General features: G+C 43.2%; 1 pseudogene; it reads left to right on the top strand.

Annotated features, from left to right (window-relative positions):
* The first annotated feature begins 283 nt into the window (after nucleotides 1-283).
* Nucleotides 284-19,880, top strand: LOC138652145 (uncharacterized; annotated as a pseudogene).
* Nucleotides 19,881-21,103: the final 1,223 nt, after the last annotated feature.

Below are 21,103 nucleotides of genomic sequence, written 5' to 3' on the forward strand. Positions count from 1 at the left end.
GGTGTCTGTAAAATGTTACAATATTCATGTTAGCCTTATCGTCTCCATCTTTTCCCTTCTGTTTTGCTGCTGGTTGTCCCTGATACATAATGACATTACATTCCAGCTGTTTCTGTGCTCGCTGGTATTTCTCCAGCTCACAATCATCGCAATAAGACAGCAGACATCCCGATCGCTGATAGTTCAGACACGCCTGATGTAATACTGAGGCTTTTACTGTCCTGCTCTTAGCCATTTCCATTTTATTTATCCCCTCCCCTCCGTGTTTTTATGGCATAATCTTATGAAGCCAACGCCCTGTTATAAAGTAAATCTGAACACAGACATCACCGTAAACTACTTGTTTGCAGATCATCCTCCGGGAACTCCAAAGTCATGAAAACCTCATGTCTCCTGTTCTTCTGCATCTTATGGAGCATCTCATCTACAGGTGGGTACCTAGACGGGGGGATGATGGAGTGAAGTGACCTCAATGGTCCACAGCTATTATGTATTATTTGAATTTGTTTTGTAAATACGGAAAAAGTCTTCAATACATGTATATAAAATCCTAATAATAAGAATAATAATAGTCATTGCAGTTTTTATTTTCATGGTTTGCATATATGTCTTTATTAAATACATTGAAAAGGGTAATATATAAAAAAAAAACTAAACATATGTTGCATTTTTTAATTCAAATCCATTCAATTTATGAATTTTCATTTTCTTAAACCAAATCAAATTTGTTTAGAATTCATGCAAAAAAAAATCAGGCAAATCCAATTTTTTTTTTGCAATTCAATTTGCACAAATCAAGCAAGATGAATTTAAAGTTTTATTCTTACATCGGCCCAACTTCTTGGTTGCCATTCCGTTTAGATTTTTGGGGGCAGGGAAGGGGTTAAAAAAATTTTTGGTTACGTTCACCTCTGCAAGGTACTCCTCAAACCAGTCATGACTCAGCCGCTCCTTCTGCTTCTTTTTTTTCGGGATCCTAAGCACCTTGCTGCCTTGTGTGCAAGCAATAAATGTGGTCGAAGAGTGTTACATCCTTTGTGACTATGTGGAGTGTGGCGTACATTATTTACACGCCCCATGTAACAGCGTAGGGATTGGTTAATGGTGGCGGATGACGTGGAGGAGGAAGAAGGATGACAAATTAAATGGAGTCGCGAGTGGTGGTGGGTCAGGTATGAGGAGGACCAAATAGAGGTGAGACTGATAGTTTATAATTTTTACCCTTCAAAACCTCTTTCAGTGCTTCTTAGAGATTTATTTATCAATCCTCAAGATTATTGGGGTGTTCTTTCCTTACACAAATGATATGACATAAATAATTCACATTTTACAGATCCTTCTACTAGGAACCCCTTCGATTCTCGAGAATGGGGCACAGTTGCGTCCCGTTCTTGGATGGATAGTTGGCCGTGCTTTTGCAACTCTCTTTAGAAGCTTTGAAACGTAATGGAGATGCCTTCAAAAGAATAGCAGAAGACCCACATTAATTTCCAAAGTGTTTTTAAGGGGGATGTATCATGTCTCGCAATGTAGACTCTAAGACAAAGTCCATTTTAAACAAACTAGACTGAGTTGTGGAATCTTGATCTTCACCTGTATTTTTGGCAACAAGGAGATATTGAGTTGGATGTTGGAGTTTTTCCAAGGTATGATTCTTAAAATACTCATGAATTGGTGATGCGGCCAAAGAGTAGTGTAGACCATTACCAGGAAAGAAGAAAGGAAGTGACAGATCTAAAGATGAGTTATGAACAATGTCTGAACTAAGCAGAACCATAAGTATTAGCACAGTTACCAGGTTTTCCTTCCAAACAACAAGGCAAGTACACCATCAGGGGCAGGAGTAGTACTACAAGTATCGTGAATGGTTTTCCAAGGACAAGACTGTAGTCAGGAAATTTGGCCAAAAAGGAGAGCAATTAACAATCCCAACAAATCAGAAAATCTGTTGCATTTGGCCTGATGACATCTTCTGCTGCAGGCTGTATTAGCAACCTGAAGCCACTGCGTGCAGGAAACATTAAAGGAGTAGTACTACTGGTATCGGGAATGGTTTTCAAGGACAAGGCTATCGTCAGGAAACTTGGCCAAAGTAAAAAAGAGGAGTAATTAACAATCCCAACAAATCAGAAAATGTGTTCCAGTTAGCCTGATGACATCTTCTGCTGCAGGCTGCTTTAGCAACCTGAAGCCACTGTGTGCAGGAAACATTAACGGAATAGTACTACAGGTATCGGGAATGGTTTTCAAGGACAAGACTGTCGTCAGGAAACTTGGCCAAAGTAAAAAAGAGGAGTAATTAACAATCCCAACACATCAGAAAATGTGTTCCAGTTGGCCTGATGACATCTTCTGCTGCAGGCTGCATTAGCAACCTGAAGCCACTGTGTGCAGGAAACATTAACGGAGTAGTACTACTGGTATCCGGAATGGTTTTCCAAGGACAAGACTGTTGTCAGGAAAATTGGCCAAAGTCGAAAAGAAGAGTAATTTACCATCCCAACACATCAGAAAATGTGTTGCGTTTGGCCTGATGACGTCTTCTGCTGCAGGCTTCTTTAGCAACCTGAAGCCACTGTGTGAAGGAAACATTAACGCCTTGGTCTTAACCAATAAGATAGCAGTGAAGATAAGCCAAATAAGAAGAAGCATCTTGTTGACTGGTGACCATTGGAATGAGTTGTGAAGGGACATGTTACTAGTCAGAGATTGCCACGTGGCAATGAGCTGATCGGTGGTAGTCCAGTGATCTAAGTAGACATTTCCTCTTCAGGGAAAATTGACTCCTGATTTTCTAAATATTCTTTTGTCATTTTTTCCCTGTATCCCGCTCATCATGCAGAGATTTTTTCCTCTTCGGGGAGCTCTCTCCCATGTTTTGTTTGTAGCCCACGGGATGAATAAGCTGCCAGGGAAAACAAATTGATGTCTATTCATCACAAACTATAGTACCTGAGCTAAATCACTACTGACTAATGCAACCCCATAGATATTTAGAATTAATTTGCAGAATAGAGGCCTTTATCAACTAGTTTGACATTTTCTGCAATCCACCGATTGACTGTAAGAATTTTCTCCAAGTTGGGTTTTCTCAAATGTGTCACTCTCTTGTTTTAGATGTGCCGATGTCGTGTGTAAAGTGCGCCGGAGAAAATGAAAACTCCTGCCATGGAATTGCACAGAAATGTTCATCAGCCAAAGATGAGTGCATCTCACTGCTTGAAGTAACCAGAATAGGTGAGTTAAGAGTCCAATTACAGCTGGTCAATGTGCAGTCATGCGTGTGAATCTGTATGTGTGTGTATGTTTGTGTGGTGTATATGTGCAGCATGTGTTAATGTGTGCTGCATGTATTTATATGTGTACAACATACATATGTTTGAAACTATTTATGTGTGTATGCAGTTATGTGTTTGTATGTATGGATATATGAATATATTGATTTATGTGTGTAAGTGTCATCATAAGTGTGTCATGTCTTCCTGGGAAATCTGGGGTTAGAAGATTGTGAATAGCAAATCTTCCATTTAGCCTGTGTATTTGTGTGCGATATTAAATGGATTTGGTTTCCTTTGGTGCTGAAGAAGTTAATAACCCTTTCTAAGCTGGTCAGCTCCGTTTCGGCGGCTTCTTATCTGGTCATTGCCTCTCCCTATAAAACCTGGCCAGACCTTCTCTGTCTTGCCAGTGAAAGCTTTGCTTCCTAGCTCCTTGGAGATGCTGTGCTGAATTGGAGTTCGTAGTTGCTACTGGAGATTGTTGAGTGCTGTTTTTGGGTGTATGCTTTCCTTATTGTCCTATTTCCAGCTAGAATGTACATTCATATCCTTCCCTATATACCTCCTGACTTTTGTTGAGAGTTTATGTTTGTTGCTTTCTGTTACCCTCGGTTCTGTTTCTTGTTTACCTTACATTCCTGTCCCATTCCCTCATAGGGTGGGGAAAGGGACAGATCAGGGTTTAATGTGGGCATAGTAAAGTTGGAGACTCAGGCTTTTCTACCTTCAAGATTACCCCTGGGAAAGGGATAGTTAGAGTCCCAGTTCCAGGGACAGTTTGAGGCCGCCCTTCCTCACCAAAGACTTCACAGCATGAATATATTTACATACATAGTCAGACTGGGGTGTCAAGGGCCCACCAGTAACATCAACTTCAGGGACTTACCATTTAGCTACAAGCAAATATGACTTTTTCCTCATTCACATATTTATAAAGCAAGGAACTGGGTAGATTGTTAAATGAATAAGATTCTGCCTTTGTTTGTACATAGTGAATCAAGTGTATTGTGCCAAGTGCTGCTCATATAAGAGGGTAAGAGGGTTGTGGCCCACTCCTGCACTGGGGCTCATGTTATGAACTGGTGGTTTAGAAGCAACATGGGACGAGCTCTGAAGGAAGTGGTACCTGTACTGACCGCAGTCCCTAAGCTCAACACAACACTAGAAGTAGCCGTGGAATGCTCCTGACACTCCCTAGGCACCTCGTCACAGCCTAAGAGCTAACTACCCCTAAAGATAGAAGCAGGAAAACTATCTTGCCTCAGAGAAAATCCCCAAAGGATAGATAGCCCCCCACAAGTAATGACTGTGAGTGGAGAGGGAAAAGACATACACAGAATGAAACCAGGATGTAGCACAGGAGGCCAGTCTAGCTAGATAGATAGGACAGGATGGAATACTGTGCGGTCAGTATAAAAAATAAAAAAAATCCACACAGAGTTTACAAAAATCTCCACACCTGACTAAAGGTGTGGAGGGTAAATCTGCTTCCCAGAGCTTCCAGCTTAACTGAATTAATCCATACTGACAAGCTGGACAAACATAGAAAGCACAGAACGTATAAGTCCACAACCTGTGGACAGAAAAGAGCAAGCAAGGACTTAACTTTGCTGAACTGGTCAGGATAACAGGGAAATCCAAGAGAGATGTGAATCCAACCAGGAACCTTAGACAAGTGGCACTGGCTGAAGGGAAGAGCCAGGCATAGATAGCCGAGCAGAAAGACAATCAGTGGAAGCAGCTGCAGACTGCTAAATCCAAGGAGCAGCCATACCACTTAAAACCACCGGAGGGAGCCCAAGAGCAGAACTCACAAAAGTGCCACTTACAACCACCGGAGGGAGCCCAAGAGCGGAATTCACAACAGGCTCACCAGAGAATTCTCCTGTTCTCCTGAGGGCCAGTCCAAGACTGTTTATATATGTGTATTTATGAATGTATTTTTGTGTGTATGTATATATTTATTATTATATTATATATTTAGCACCATTGATTCCATGGTGCTGTACATGAGAAGGGGTTACATAAAAATTACAGATATCATCTACAGTAAACAAACTAACAATGACAGACTGGTACAGAGGGGCGAGGACCCTGCCCTTGCGGGCTTACATTCTACAGGATGGTTGGGATGGAGACAGGAGGTCGGGGGTTGCAGCAGCTCCGATGGTGTTGAGGTGGCTGTGTGGTCATTGCAGGTTGTAAGCTTTTTTGAAGAGGTGGGTTTTCAGGTTCCGTCTGAAGAATCCAAGTGTTGTGGATAACCGGATGTGTCGGGGCACAGAATTCCAGAGGATCGGGGATATTCGGGAGTAATCTTGGAGGTGATTGGGTGAGTTAAACACAAGCATAGAGTCTAGATCACGTTAAGTAATTATCTCCTCTACTAGAGTTGAGCGACCTTGACCTTTTTAGAGTCGAGCCGGGTTTCGCGAAACCCGACTATCTCAAAAGTCGGGTCGAGTGAAATCGGCCGATTATGGCGAAAAGTCGGGATCGACCGAAACACGAAACCCAATGCAAGTCAATGGGGCAGCATAGTCGGCAGTGAGTGGGGGCCAGGAAAACACCTAGAGTGCCCATTTTAATGTCAAAACCATCCATTCTTCTTAATGAAGCTTGTCAAGCGTAATTTACCTTATAATAATTGGAAGGCATTTGAAATTGGGGGTCATTTGGCTAAAGTTGTGTGGGGTAGGGCTGGTTCAAGTAATTAGTGGGCCCAGGAAATCTGGACCACGTCACGGCAGTGGAGCAGGGAGAGGTAAGTATTTCAACTTTGCAAGTGCTGTGATCCTGAGCAAGCAGGGGGGGGCCCACTTGTTGGCATTGGCACTGGCACAGGGCCCCTCAAAGTACAGCGGTGTGTTTGCACGGCGGGGGCGCCTCCCACCGGCAGCAACACTTTTGCGTACTATGAGAGGCCCTGTGCCAGTGACGTCGCCAACTAGTATTCCTCCCCCCACCTGATGAAGGAACCTGCACTTTCATCTGCACCTTCCTCTTTGTCCCCGTGTAAGGTGGTATGGTATGCGGGAAGAGCAACCTGACTTTCAGCAGGGTCACAATGTTGTTGTGTAGCATGCACGGGGAATGTTGCGTTATGGGTCAATGTACCAGCAGACTCATCTATCACTGGCTGGGCAATGGGCACGATGAAGTGGAAACACAGATATAGGCCCAAAGAATAAAGTGGGCTAAATGCAGTTCAAAATTGGTAACACAGGAATAACCAGGGGGCATTGCAGTGGAGGACAACTGGAATGAGAGGCTGACACAGAGAGTAGGGCCAAATCAGTAAGTAGTCGAAATGCAGTTCAAAATTGGCAACCGTAGTAAACAGGCGGCATAGCTTTGTTCAGTGGAGGAGAACAGCAAGGAGTGGCAGACACCGATAGTAGGCCCCAACCCAACTAGTAGGCCAAATGCAGTCTAACATTAACAACTACTTAACGAGAGCCTGAAAATGGAATTTCAGGACAGGAAACCAGGAGAACAGCAAGGAGTGGCAGACACCGATAGTAGGCCCCAAACCAACTAGTACGCCAAATGCAGTTGTTCCATTTAACCACAATTTAATGAGAGCCTGAAGATAGAAGCTCAGGAAAGGCAACCTGGGGAACACCTTGGAGTGTAACACACCATCTCTCTCCACCCCATACCCATTTTGTAGGCCTAATGCAGTGTACTTTTCTACAACTACTAAACGAGAGTCGGAAGACCGAAGCAATGGCAAGGAAACCTGGGGAACACCTTGGAGTGTAACACACCATCTCTCTCCACCCCATACCCAATTTGTAGGCCTAATGCAGTGTAGTTTCCAAGAACTACTAAACGAGAGCCGGAAGATCGAAGCTCAGGAAAGGCAACCTGGGGAACACCTTGGAGTGTAACACACCCTCTCTCTACACCCCATACCCAATTTGAAGGCCTAATGCAGTGTAGTTTCCAAGAACTACTAAACGAGAGCCGGAAGATCGAAGCTCAGGAAAGGCAACCTGGGGAACACCTTGGAGTGTAACAAACCCTCTCTCTACACCCCATACCCAATTTGTAGGCCTAATGCAGCGTAGTTTCCGACAACTACTAAACGAGAGCATGAAGATCGAAGCTCAGGAAAGGCAACCTGGGGAACACCTTGGAGTGTAACACACCCTCTCTCTACACCCCATACCCAATTTGAAGGCCTAATGCAGTGTAGTTTCCAAGAACTACTAAACGAGAGCCGGAAGATCGAAGCTCAGGAAAGGCAACCTGGGGAACACCTTGGAGTGGAACACACCATCTCTCTACACCCCATACCCAATTTGAAGGCCTAATGCAGCGTAGTTTCCAACAACTACTAAACGAGAGCCGGAAGATCGAAGCTCAGGAAAGGCAACCTGGGGAACACCTTGGAGTGTAACACAACGTCTCTCTACACCACGGAAGGGCTGATTCTTAGGAAGGAAGGCTGTTGGAAATAAGCATTGCGCGTCCGAGGGTGATTATATTCTTATTAGGTATATACTCACCCTCGGACGCGCCCTGCTTCTTTATTTGGAATGAATGTTTATTTGCAATGTGGTGTTGACTTTCTCTATTATTTTGGTAATTAATGATTTTATTATTTTCATTGTTTTGCATCTTCTCGGCAATAATATAAAGAAGACGCGACAGGACAACACTCGGTGGATGCCATATCTGTGTTTTCAATTTAAAAAACCTTTCAGTTAACTACTTGCAGGAGAAAGTAATTGTAGCTGGTGGTCATTTTTAGTACTGTACCAGATTTTAGTTGTGTGTTTGTTTTTAATGTTAAAATGTCTGCATTTGATATCTCACCAGTATTTTCTTTTTTATAAGCAAAATACTTTTTTTTTTATTTTATGATGTTGGTTCAAGGGGTACACGGGCAGCAGTAGACAGGTCAGTGGAGGCCTAGTGGAAGGAGGGACCGCAGACAGGCTTCGAAGCCCTAACATAATAAATTGGGCTGCCTGTAGGCAATTTAAAATTGGTTCCAGGTGAACACGGGCAGCAGTAGACAGGTAAGTGGAGGCCTAGTGGAAGGAGGGACCGCAGACAGGCTTCGAAGGCCTAACATAATAAAATGGGCTGGCTGTAGGCAATTTAAAATTGGTTCCAGGGGAACACGGGCAGCAGTAGACAGGTCAGTGGAGGCCTAGTGGAAGGAGGGACCGCAGACAGGCTTCGAAGGCCTAACATAATAAAATGGGCTGGCTGTAGGCAATTTAAAATTGGTTCCAGGGGAACACGGGCAGCAGTAGACAGGTAAGTGGAGGCCTAGTGGAAGGAGGGACCGCAGACAGGCTTCGAAGGCCTAACATAATAAATTGGGCTGCCTGTAGGCAATTTAAAATTGGTTCCAGGGGAACACGGGCAGCAGTAGACAGGTAAGTGGAGGCCTAGTGGAAGGAGGGACCGCAGACAGGCTTCGAAGGCCTAACGTAATAAAATGGGCTGGCTGTAGGCAATTTACAATTGGTTCCATGGGAACACGGGCAGCAGTAGACAGGTCAGTGGAGGCCTAGTGGAAGGAGTGACGGCAGACAGGCATCAAAGGCCTAACATCATAACATTGGGCTGTTGGCAATTTAAAATTGGTTCCAGGGGTACACGGGCAACAGTGGTCTGGTCAGTGGAAGTCTAGTGGAAGGAGTGACGGCAGACAGGCATCAAAGGCCTAACATAATAACATTTGGCTGTTGGCAATTTAAAATTGGTTTCAGGGGTACACGGGCAACAGTGGTCTGGTCAGTGGAAGTCTAGTGGAAGGAGTGACGGCAGACAGGCTAAGAAGGCCTAACATAACAAAATTGGGCTGGATGTAGCCAAGTTTAAATTGGTTCCAGGGGAACACGGCCAGCAGTGGCCTGGTCAGTGTAGTAGTTGTAGAAAGAACGGACCGCAGACAGGCTTCGAAGGCCTAACATAACAAAAATGTCAAAACAATGGTATTGTCAGTGCCAGGCATTGAAGGATGTCAGCGCATAGACTAAACATTGGTGAAGCTGTGAGAGATAATTTTGCTAGTGGTAGAGCACTGTTTGAGCTGGAGGGGGGAACTGTCTTGTGGCCGGCGGTACAGGCCCAGGGCCCCTCATATTACAATGGTGTGTCTGACGTTGGGTGCGCACCACCACCGCCAGAGACACTTTATTGTACTATGAGGGACCCAGTGGCAGTGCCGTCGACCAAAAGCGGGCACACCCACCTCTTCAGACAAACAGCACTCTCACGGGTGCTGGCGCAAAGTGGCGATACCACGGCCCCGTGTGGGGAGTTTGGCCATTTTGTTAGGAGTAAACATGTCGTATGCTGGACAATCAGGTGCAGAAAATTACGAGATTGGAAAAGTCATTCAGAAGAGTCCACAGGCAAGACCTTTTCATAGGAAAGTTAGGTGTCAGCCGGGCAAGGTGGGGCAAAAGATTTCGAAATCCAGTTGTGGTTCATTTTAATGAAGGTTAGATCATCTACATTTTGGGTAGCCAGACGAGTCCTTTTTTCAGTTAGTATTGAACCTGCAGCACTGAATACTCTTTCTGATAGGACACTAGCTGCCGGGCAAGCAAGCTCCTGCAATGCATATTCTGCCAATTCTGGCCAGGTGTCTAATTTGGATGCCCAGTAATCAAATGGGAATGACGGTTGAGGGAGAACGTCGATAAGGGATGAAAAATAGTTTGTAACCATACTGGACAAATGTTGTCTCCTGTCACTTTGAATTGATGCTGCAGTACCTGTCCTGTCTGCGGTCATAGCAAAATCACTCCACAACCTGGTCAGAAAACCCCTCTGGCCAACGCCACTTCTGATTTCTGCCCCTCTAACACCTCTGGTCTGCTGGTCCCTGGAGCTCGTGTGAGAACGATCACGGGCGCTGTGTGCAGGGAATGCCAGAAGCAAACGGTCAACAAGAGTTGATTGTTTTGTTGCTAATATTAGTTCCAAGTTCTCATGTGGCATAATATTTTGCAATTTGCCTTTATAGCGAGGATCAAGGAGGCAGGCCAACCAGTAATCGTCATCGTTCATCATTTTAGTTATGCGTGTGTCCCTTTTGAGGATACGCAAGGCATAATCCGCCATGTGGGCCTAAGTTCCAGTTGTCAAATCTGCGGTTGTGCTTGGTTGAGGGGCAGTTGCAGGCAAATCTACGTCACTTGTGTCCCTCAAAAAACCAGAACCCGCCCTTGCCACGCCACCAATTTCCAATGACCCCGGGAAAGCTTCCTCATTAAAAATATACTCATCCCCATCATCCTCCTCATCCTCCACCTCCTCTTCGCCCGCTACCTCGTCCTGTACACTGCCCTGACCAGACAATGGCTGACTGTCATCAAGGCTTTCCTCTTCCTCTGGTGCAGACGCCTGATCCTTTATGTGCGTCAAACTTTGCATCAGCAGACACATTAGGGGGATGCTCATGCTTATTATGGCGTTGTCTGCACTAACCAGCCGTGTGCATTCCTCAAAACACTGAAGGACTTGACACATGTCTTGAATCTTCGACCACTGCACACCTGACAACTCCATGTCTGCCATCCTACTGCCTGCCCGTGTATGTGTATCCTCCCACAAAAACATAACAGCCCGCCTCTGTTCGCACAGTCTCTGAAGCATGTGCAGTGTTGAGTTCCACCTTGTAACAACGTCTATGATTAGGCGATGCTGGGGAAGGTTCAAAGAACGCTGATAGGTCTGCATACGGCTGGAGTGTACAGGCGAACGGCGGATATGTGCGCAAAGTCCACGCAGTTTGAGGAGCAGGTCGGATAACCCCGGATAACTTTTCAGGAAGCACTGCACCACCAGGTTTAAGGTGTGAGCCAGGCAAGGAATGTGTTTCAGTTGGGAAAGGGAGATGGCAGCCATGAAATTCCTTCCGTTATCACTCACTACCTTGCCTGCCTCAAGATCTACAGTGCCCAGCCACGACTGCGTTTCTTGCTGCAAGAACTCGGACAGAACTTCCGCGGTGTGTCTGTTGTCGCCCAAACACTTCATAGCCAATACAGCCTGCTGACGTTTGCCAGTAGCTGCCCCATAATGGGAGACCTGGTGTGCAACAGTGGCAGCTGCGGATGGAGTGGTTGTGCGACTGCGGTCTGTGGACGAGCTCTCGCTTCTGCAGGAGGACGAGGAGGAGGAGGAGGAGGAGGGGGTGTGAACGGCTACAGCCAACTGTTTCCTAGACCGTGGGCTAGGCAGAACTGTCCCAAACTTGCTGTCCCCTGTGGACCCTGAATCCACCACATTTACCCAGTGTGCCGTGATGGACACGTAACGTCCCTGGCCATGCCTACTGGTCCATGCATCTGTTGTCAGGTGCACCTTTGTGCTCACAGATTGCCTGAGTGCATGGACGATGCGCTCTTTAACATGCTGGTGGAGGGCTGGGATGGCTTTTCTGGAAAAAAAGTGTCGACTGGGTAGCTCGTAGCATGGTACAGCGTAGTCCATCAGGTCTTTGAAAGCTTCGCTTTCAACTAACCGGTAGGGCATCATCTCTAACGAGATTAGTCTAGCTATGTGGGCGTTCAAACCCTGTGTACGCGGATGCGAGGCTAAGTACTTCCTTTTTCTAACCATAGTCTCATGTAGGGTGAGCTGGACTGGAGAGCTGGAGATCGTGGAACTAGCGGGGGTGCCGGTGGACATGGCAGACTGAGAGATGGTGGGAGATGGTATTGTTGCCGCCGGTGCCCTAGATGCAGTGTTTCCTACTACGAAACTGGAGATTCCCTGACCCTGACTGCTTTGGCCTGGCAAAGAAACCTGCACAGATACTGCAGGTGGTGCAGAAAATGGTGGCCCTACACTGCCGGAAGGGATGTTGCGTTGATGAGTAGCTTCATTGGCCGAGGGTGCTACAACCTTAAGGGACGTTTGGTAGTTAGTCCAAGCTTGCAAATGCATGGTGGTTAAATGTCTATGCATGCAACTTGTATTGAGACTTTTCAGATTCTGCCCTCTGCTTAAGGTAGTTGAACATTTTTGACAGATTACTTTGTGCTGATCAATTGGATGTTGTTTAAAAAAATGCCAGACTGCACTCTTTCTAGCATCGGATACCTTTTCAGGCATTGCAGACTGAGCTTTAACCGGATGGCCACGCTGTCCTCCAACAGGTTTTGACTTTGCCACGCGTTTTGGCCAAGATACGGGCCCGGCAGATGGAACCTGTTGCGATGTTGATGCCTGCTGCGGCCCCTCCTCCTCCGCTTCAGAACTGCTGCCGCCTGCACCCTGTTCCCCCAATGGCTGCCAATCGGGGTCAAGAACTGGGTCATCTATTACCTCTTCTTGTAGCTCGTGTGCAACTTCGTCTGTGTCACCGTGTCGGTCGGTGGTATAGCGTTCGTGATGGGGCAACATAGTCTCATCAGGGTCTGATTCTTGATCAGCACCCTGCGAGGGCAATGTTGTGGTCTGAGTCAAAGGACCAGCATAGTAGTCTGGCTGTGGCTGTGCATCAGTGCACTCCATGTCAGATTCAACTTGTAATGGGCATGGACTGTTAATTGCTTCACTTTCTAAGCCAGGGACGGTATGTGTAAAGAGCTCCATGGAGTAACCCGTTGTGTCGCCTGCTGCATTCTTCTCTGTTGTTGTTTTTGCTGAAGAGGACAAGGAAGCGACTTGTCCCTGACCGTGAACATCCACTAACGACGCGCTGCTTTTACTTTTACCAGTTTCACGAGAGGAGGCAAAAGAGCTAGAGGCTGAGTCAGCAAGATAAGCCAAAACTTGCTCTTGCTGCTCCGGCTTTAAAAGCGGTTTTCCTACTCCCAGAAAAGGGAGGTTTCGAGGCCTTGTGTAGCCAGACGACGAACCTGGCTCCACAGCTCCAGACTTAGGTGCAATATTTTTTTTCCCACGACCATCTGATGCTCCACCACTACCACTACCCTCATTACCAGCTGACAATGAACGCCCCCGGCCACGACCTCTTCCACCAGACTTCCTCATTGTTTTAAAAACGTTACCAAACGAACGGTATTTGTTGCTGTCACACAACTTACACGGTGAGCTATAACTTCAGTATGATTTAGCTACCCCCTTACAGGTGGGTGAGACCACAGCGAAAATCAGGCCCAATGTTACACACTCTGTTGTTGGTGGCAACAAATGAGATGCCACACACGCAGGACTGTCACTGAAGCACAAATGTAAATATTTATCTCCCACTGATTTGTGTTTGTTTTTTTTAAAAGGGAGACTTCAGAAAAAAAAAAAATTAAAAAAAAATTATTTTTTACAGAAGAATTTATAAAACAAATAAAATGAAATGATTGTTTCAGGGAGAATTTAGGAAAAAAAAAAAAAAAAAAGGCTTTGTAGGGCCCACTGAGTGAGAGAGGACGCACACAGGAGTCAGGAGTGGCACACAAGCCCAGAGGCCAATATTAATCTCCCACTGATTGATTTATTGATTTTTTCAGGTAGAATTTAGAACCCAAATCAAGCAAAAAAATTAATAGGCTTTCTATGGCCCACTGAGTGAGAGATGGCACACACAGGAGTAAGGAGTGGCACACAAGCCCTGAGGCCAATATTTTTCTCCCACTGATTGATGTTGTGATTTTTTCTGGTAGATTTTGGAACCCAAATCAAGCAAAAAAATAAATAGGCTTTCTATGGCCCACTGAGTGAGAGATGACACAGACAGGGATGGCACTCTAGCAGAAATTGCCAATCTTAATCTCCCACAAAAAAAAAAAAAAAAAAAAAGGAACTGTCCTTCAATTACTATCTCCCTGCAGTAATCTCAGCCAGGTATGGCAGGCAGCAATAAGGAGTGGACTGATGCACAAATTAAATAAAAAGTGTGGACAAACAAACAAGATAGCTGTGCAGAAAGGAAGGAACAAGAGGATTTGTGCTTTGAAAAAAGCAGTTGGTTTGCACAGCGGCGTACACACAGCAATGCAGCTATCAGGGAGCCTTCTAGGGCAGCCCAATGAGCTACAGCGCTGAGGGGAAAAAAAAAAAAACTTCCACTGTCCCTGCACACCGAGGGTGGTGTTGGACAGTGGAAATCGCTGCAGCACAAGCGGTTTGGTGGTTAATGGACCCTGCCTAACGCTATCCCTGCTTCTGACGAAGCGGCAGCAACCTCTCCCTATGCTCAGATCAGCAGCAGTAACATGGCGGTCGGCGGGAACTCCCCTTTATAGCCCCTGTGACGCCGCAGACAGCAAGCCAATCACTGCAATGCCCTTCTCTAAGATGGTGGGGACCAGGACCTATGTCATCACGCTGCCCACACTCTGCGTTTACCTTCATTGGCTGAGAAATGGCGCTTTTCGCGTCATTGAAACGCGACTTTGGCGCGAAAGTCGCGTACCGCATGGCCGACCACGCACAGGGGTCGGATCGGGTTTCATGAAACTCGACTTCGCCAAAAGTCGGCGACTTTTGAAAATGTTCGACCCGTTTCGCTCAACCCTATCCTCTACTCCTCCTTGGTCAGACCTCATCTGGAATACTGTGTCCAGTTCTGGGCTCCACATTATAAAAAAGACATTGAAAAACTAGAGAAACCTCAGAGAAGAGCTACTAGGATGGTGAGCGTACTGCAAAGTACGTCCTACGAGGAATGTTTAAAGGATCTGGGAATTAAGAGGAGACTTAATAACTGTCTACAAATATCTGAAGGGCTGTCACTGTGTAGAGGGATCATCATTATTCTCATTTGTACATGGAAACATGAGAAGCAATGGAAGAAAACTGAAAGGTAGAAGATACAGATTAGATATTAAAAAATACTTTTTGACAGTGAGGTCAATCAATGAGTGGAACTGGCGGCCACAAGAGGTGGTGAGTTCTCCTTCAATGGAAGTCTTCAGACAGAGGCTGGACAGACATCTGTCTGAGATGGTTTAGTGACTCCTGCATTGAACAGGGGGTTGGACCAGATGACCCAGGAGGACCCTTCCAACACTAAAACTCTAGGATTCTATGATTTTTATGATTCTAAGAAAGAGAAACATAGTGCATAAGCGTATTGTGTTTCTTTTGTGTGTGTGTTTATAGTGTATATATGTATATTGTGTGCATAGTTTATATGTATACAGTGCCTTGCGAAAGTACTCGGCTCCCTGGAACTTTTCAACCTTTTCCCACATATCATGCTTCAAACATAAAGATACCAAATGTAAATTTTTGGTGAAGAATCAAAAACAAGTGGAACACAATTGTGAAGTTGAATGAAATGTATTGGTTATTTTACATTTTTGTGGAAATTCAAAAACTGAAAAGTGGGGCGAGCAATATTATTCGGCCCCTTTACTTTCAGTGCAGAAGCTCATTGTGGTTCTCTGAATGATCCAATGTGTCCTAAATGCCTAATGATGATAAATATAATCCACCTGTGTGTAATCAAGTCTCCGTATAAATGCACCTGCTCTGTGATAGTCTCAGGGTTCTGATTATGGCCCCATAAGATGCTCTATAGACTATTATGCCCCATTTGCTGTTGCTGCGATTAAAAAAAAAAATGACATACTCCCCTCTCGTCGCTCAGGCTCCCGGCACTTGCTATAGTCACCTGTCCGCATTCCACCGCCGGGCGCCGCTGTGTCTACCGCATCCTCTGCACTGACTGTTTAGGCAGAGGGCGGTGCGCACACTAATCGCGTCATCGCACCCTCTGACCTGAGCGTCACTGCAGACGACGCGGAAGATGGAGCGGTGCCCGACGGTGGAACGAGGACAGGTGAATATCGCGCACTGCCCCCGTCATACTCACCTGCTCCTGGCGAGGTCCCTGCACGTCCCTGGTTCTCCGGGCGCCGGCAGCTTCTTCCAGTGTTGAGCGGTCACTGGTACCGCTCATTACAGTAATGAATATGCGGCTCCACCCCTATGGGAGAGGAGTCGGGTCCATATTCATTACTCTAATGAGCGGTACCATGTGACCGCTCACTACTGGAAGAAGCTGTCAGTCCCCGGAGAACCAGGGATGTGCAGGGACCGCGCCAGGAGCAGGTGAGTATTATTACACAGCTGCCGCTCCCCCTCCCCTGCCGACCCCGGGTATGACTCGAGTATAAGCCGAGAGGGGCAATTCCAGCCTAAAAAATGGGCTGAAATTCTCGGCTTATACTCGAGTATATACGGTATGTATGCTGTGTGTATAGTTTATATATGTGTGTTGTATTTATACTGTATATGTATGTTGTGTTTATAGTGTATGTATGTATGCTGTGTTCATAGTGTATATATGTATGTTGTACTTATACTGTATTTATGTATATTGTGTTTATAGTGTATACATAGAATACATTTCGCTATAATAATAAAGTCATAATAATATGTATGTAATGCATATATGTATGTCGTATTTATAGTGTATGTATGTGTGTGTTGTGTTCATAGTGTATATTTTTATGTTGTTTCAATGACGTTCATGTGTATGTTGTGTATTACATGCACCTGGGATTTCTCTTGGTAAAGTCTCCTCTATAAATTAAATGGTTTACGATCTGGAGATCATTAAAAAGAAACAGGAAACATTTAAACAAAAAAAAAAAGGAAAGAAGGAACAGACATTACCAAGGATGGTACTAATCAGTGAGCTCTGACTTCCTGAAGGTAAGGACATCAGGCTGCGGATCTGAAGTCTAATTACAGTAGACACAACACCATGAAAAATTAAATTAATAGAAGGAACTTTTCTCCTGGATGAAGATTAGTGACTGGTGAGCCAGAAGATGTTCGGATTTGTCGAGTTCAGCTGAACATTTAAAAAAAAAAGTTTGGTTCGGATAACTGAAAGGTAACTGGACCAGTGTAATAAATAAATTTTAAAAAATGACCTGCGGACGGCTCTATTTTTGATAACCAGCGCAGGTAAAGCTGAAAGCTGTGGAAACTGAATGAAATGCAAGACTACCTCTTGAAGCTCATCAAGAGAATGCCAAGAGTGTGCAAAGCAGTCATCAAAGCAAAAGGCGGCCACTTTGAAGAACCTAGAACATAAGACATATTTTCAGTTGTATCACACTTTTTTGTTAAGTATATAATTCCACATGTGTTAATTCATAGTTTTGATGCCTTCAGTGTGAATGTACAATGTTCATAGTCGTGAAAATACAGAAAAATCTTTAAATGAGAAGGTGTGTCCAAACTTTTGGTCCTGCACTTTACATGCAAGATTCTTTTCTTTAAAGCGATTTTTATTTTAATATTTTACAAGGTGCAAGGGAAATTTCTTTCTTTATGAGATTCTGCGGTAACTGCTCGCGACAAAAGACGGGATTTGTGCGGTTTGACAAAGGTGTCCTGAGGATTAATGCCACCTGCTGCAGCACTAACAAGTGCACTCCTATCAGCCCCATCAGTAAGTCATAGACGAGATGTCATTATGTAAGTTGCATGCTTTATATGATACAAAATCTATAGACTTATTAGACTTCAGGTTAGGACTCACAGAGCCGCCTGGCTGCTCCAAAATAAAACTGCACTGACGCACGCACCATTAATTCCAGAACTGCTTGTTCTTTTCCTTTTTCACATAGTCCCCCTCATCCATTCAGCACCATAGCCCCCGTTATTTAAACTGACATGCCCCCTGCCCTGACACGCCTTCCAGAAAAGCATAGCGAAACGCGCGTCGGGGTAGAGGGACGCCGGGAGATTTCCATGTGGCCAATATCAGGTACATTATGCCATTTTGGTACTAACTTAGGCAATGTTATTACATCAGTGCAACTAAAATGTGTATATAGTAGCAGTATAGGACTTATTAAGGAACATAACATCTGACTCATAGTTATCCACTTGCTGACAAGCACATCAGTATAGCCATTATTGAAATAGGCACATGATGTTTTTTCAAGGATCTGTTTCTAATATTGCCAATATTTAATTCATATTTATGGATTTCATACACCCAAGAATTGTTTTGTAGTACACTTTACTCTTTATGCCAATTTATACATTGGCTTATTTCTACCTCATTTGTGGTCATGTGTTTTGGAATACCCCATGGCATTTAGGTCCCTCTTTCACTGGATCTAGTACCTTTTCAATTAGCATGTTTTTAAATTGTTTAATCGATAAAAATAATATTTTAATTTTAAAGCACCACGTTTTGGGATCATTTTCTACTTTTGGCCCCCAATATAATGAATTATTGAGGCTTCAAAATAGTGTGTTATTGTGTCCCAATACACCCACGGTGGGATTAATCATAGAATAGAATCATTACTTTGTCTTATTTGTGATAAGGAGAAAATAACAGTACGTTTTACTGTAGGCTGTAAAGCAAAACTCAATTTTGGAGTTAGAGCTTTACTGACATCTAGTGGTCAACGTACGAATTGCAACTTTTTTTTAATTATTTTAATATGAAAAGCTGATGATAAAACGTAACCTCTTTTTTTTTTTTTTTTTTGTTTTCTTTTACTGCAAGTTCTACCAGATAAAGTTTTCTCTAAAGATGAAAAAGTCAAGGGCAATGGGATTAGGTGTAAATCGTGCTTTGCTACCAACGCTAGAAACTGTGATTGTAACGCCTATGTGAACTGTATTGCTGGGGAGACGCGATGTATTTCACGCTATATGTCTGCTACAGGTCAGTTCTGCGCAGATATTTATAATTATTGCTTTTTTAGATCATTATGATCAGGTTTTGCTTTGTATAATGTTGGAAGATGCGCATAAAAGGACCCACTGAAGCTTTTCCCATCCTTTTTCCATAGAGGGGCACCACCATGTTGCCACCATGCGAGGCTGCACCACCGCGGACATGTGTGAAGTCATCAAAACCTCAGAAATAAGCATGAAAGTAAATACCACCAGGATAAAATCCAACTTTTCATGCTCGAATGAAAGTGACAGCGTCCACAGGAGTTTACTGTTGCTTGTCTTTACTGCCGCCCTATTCTCCAGGTTTACGACAGCCACGTGATATCCGTCAGAATATGATGATGACTATTGACTCTTAAAAGCATTAAAAATAGTATTATTGCAAATTTACATATTACTAGTAATGAGAAAATATAACGTTTTCTTCTCCGCATACATACAAAGCCTAATCTGCTTCTTTCTCCACTTAAGAGCCTCTTCTTCTTCTACCCTTAAGAGCCACTTTCTCCAAATCCAAGATATAAGTCATATAATGGTCAGAAATAGTGTCATTCATCATGGACACATTGGGCAGCTTATTTTGACGGGTGAACGACAAACCATTAAAACAATGGAGAATGCGCTATTACGGAATAACGTAACCACTATGTACGTACAACAACGTGTTCACAGTCAGAAAATTCACAACAGACTTTTCCATTGGAGAAATGAAGACACTGAAGTCAGTGGTAAAAGGGTTGAAACCATTTTCGAAGAAGAAATGTCTTCAAGGAATAGAAAAATAGCAACCAAATGTGAACGGGGCGGACAATGAGGGCAGTCTAGGGTCATCCTGGTGAATATCTTTCCATGGGTAGCAAAAACCAGGTCAACATCTCCATAGATACAGTAGTACCGGGGTGACATGACCTGTAGGAACCTCGCTGACTGTATATAATGTGTGCGAAGTAGTGGAGAATACAATGGAATATTAATAAATACATAGAAAATGAGTAAGAACCTTGCGATTCCCTGTTATTTCTCCCACAGAAAGGGTGAAGAAAGAAGGAAAGAAAGAAAGAAAGAAAGAAAGAAAGAAAGAAAGAAAATGCATAGATAGATGGATAATAGATAGATAAATAATAGATAGATAGATAGATAGATAGATAGATAGATAGATAGATAGATAGATAGATAGATAATAAATAGATAAATAGATGATTGATAGATAGATAGATAATAGATAGATAGATAGATAGATAGATAGATAGATAGATAGATAGATAGATAGATAGATAGATAGATAATAGATAGATAGATAATAGATAGATAGATAATGGATAGATGATAGATAGATAGATAGATAGATAGATAGATAGATAGATAGATAGATAGATAGATAGATAGATAGATAGATAGATAGACAATAGATAGATAATAGATAGATAGAGAGATAGATAGATATTAGATAGATAGATAGATAGATAGATAGATAGATAGATAGATAATAGATAGATAGATAGATAGATAGATAGATAGATAATACATAGATAATAGATAGATAGATAGATAATAGATAGAGTGATAGATAGATAATAGATAGATAATAAATACATAGATAATAGATAGATAATAAATAGATAGATAGATAATAGATAGATAAATAGATAGATAGATAGATAGATAGATAATAGATAGATAGATAATAGATAGATAGATAGATAGATAGATAGATAGATAGATAGATAGATAGATAGATAGATAGATGATAGATATATAGATAATAGATAGATAGATAGATAGATAGATAGATAGATAATAGATAGATAGATAGATAGATAGACAAATAGATAGATAGATAATAGATAGATAGATAAATAGATAGATAGATAATAGATGATAATAGATAGATAATAGATAGATAGATAGATGATAGATAGATAAATAGATAGATAGATAATAGATGATAATAGATAGATAATAGATAGATAGATAATAGATAGATAATAGATGATAGATAGATAGATACTGTATATATAGATAGATAATAGATAGATAATAAATAGATAAATAGATGACAGATATATAGATAGATAGATAATAGATGACAGATACAGTTGAAACCAGACGTTTCCATCCACTCTATCACAAGACACATCTGTGTTTTTCTTTTCATGTCCGATGTTGGGAAACACACGCAGATGTCTATTTTTATATAGTGGACTAGCTATTGAACCCGTTCT

The sequence above is a fragment of the Ranitomeya imitator genome, chromosome 10 (assembly GCF_032444005.1).
Source record: "Ranitomeya imitator isolate aRanImi1 chromosome 10, aRanImi1.pri, whole genome shotgun sequence".
Taxonomy (NCBI): Eukaryota; Metazoa; Chordata; class Amphibia; order Anura; family Dendrobatidae; genus Ranitomeya; species Ranitomeya imitator.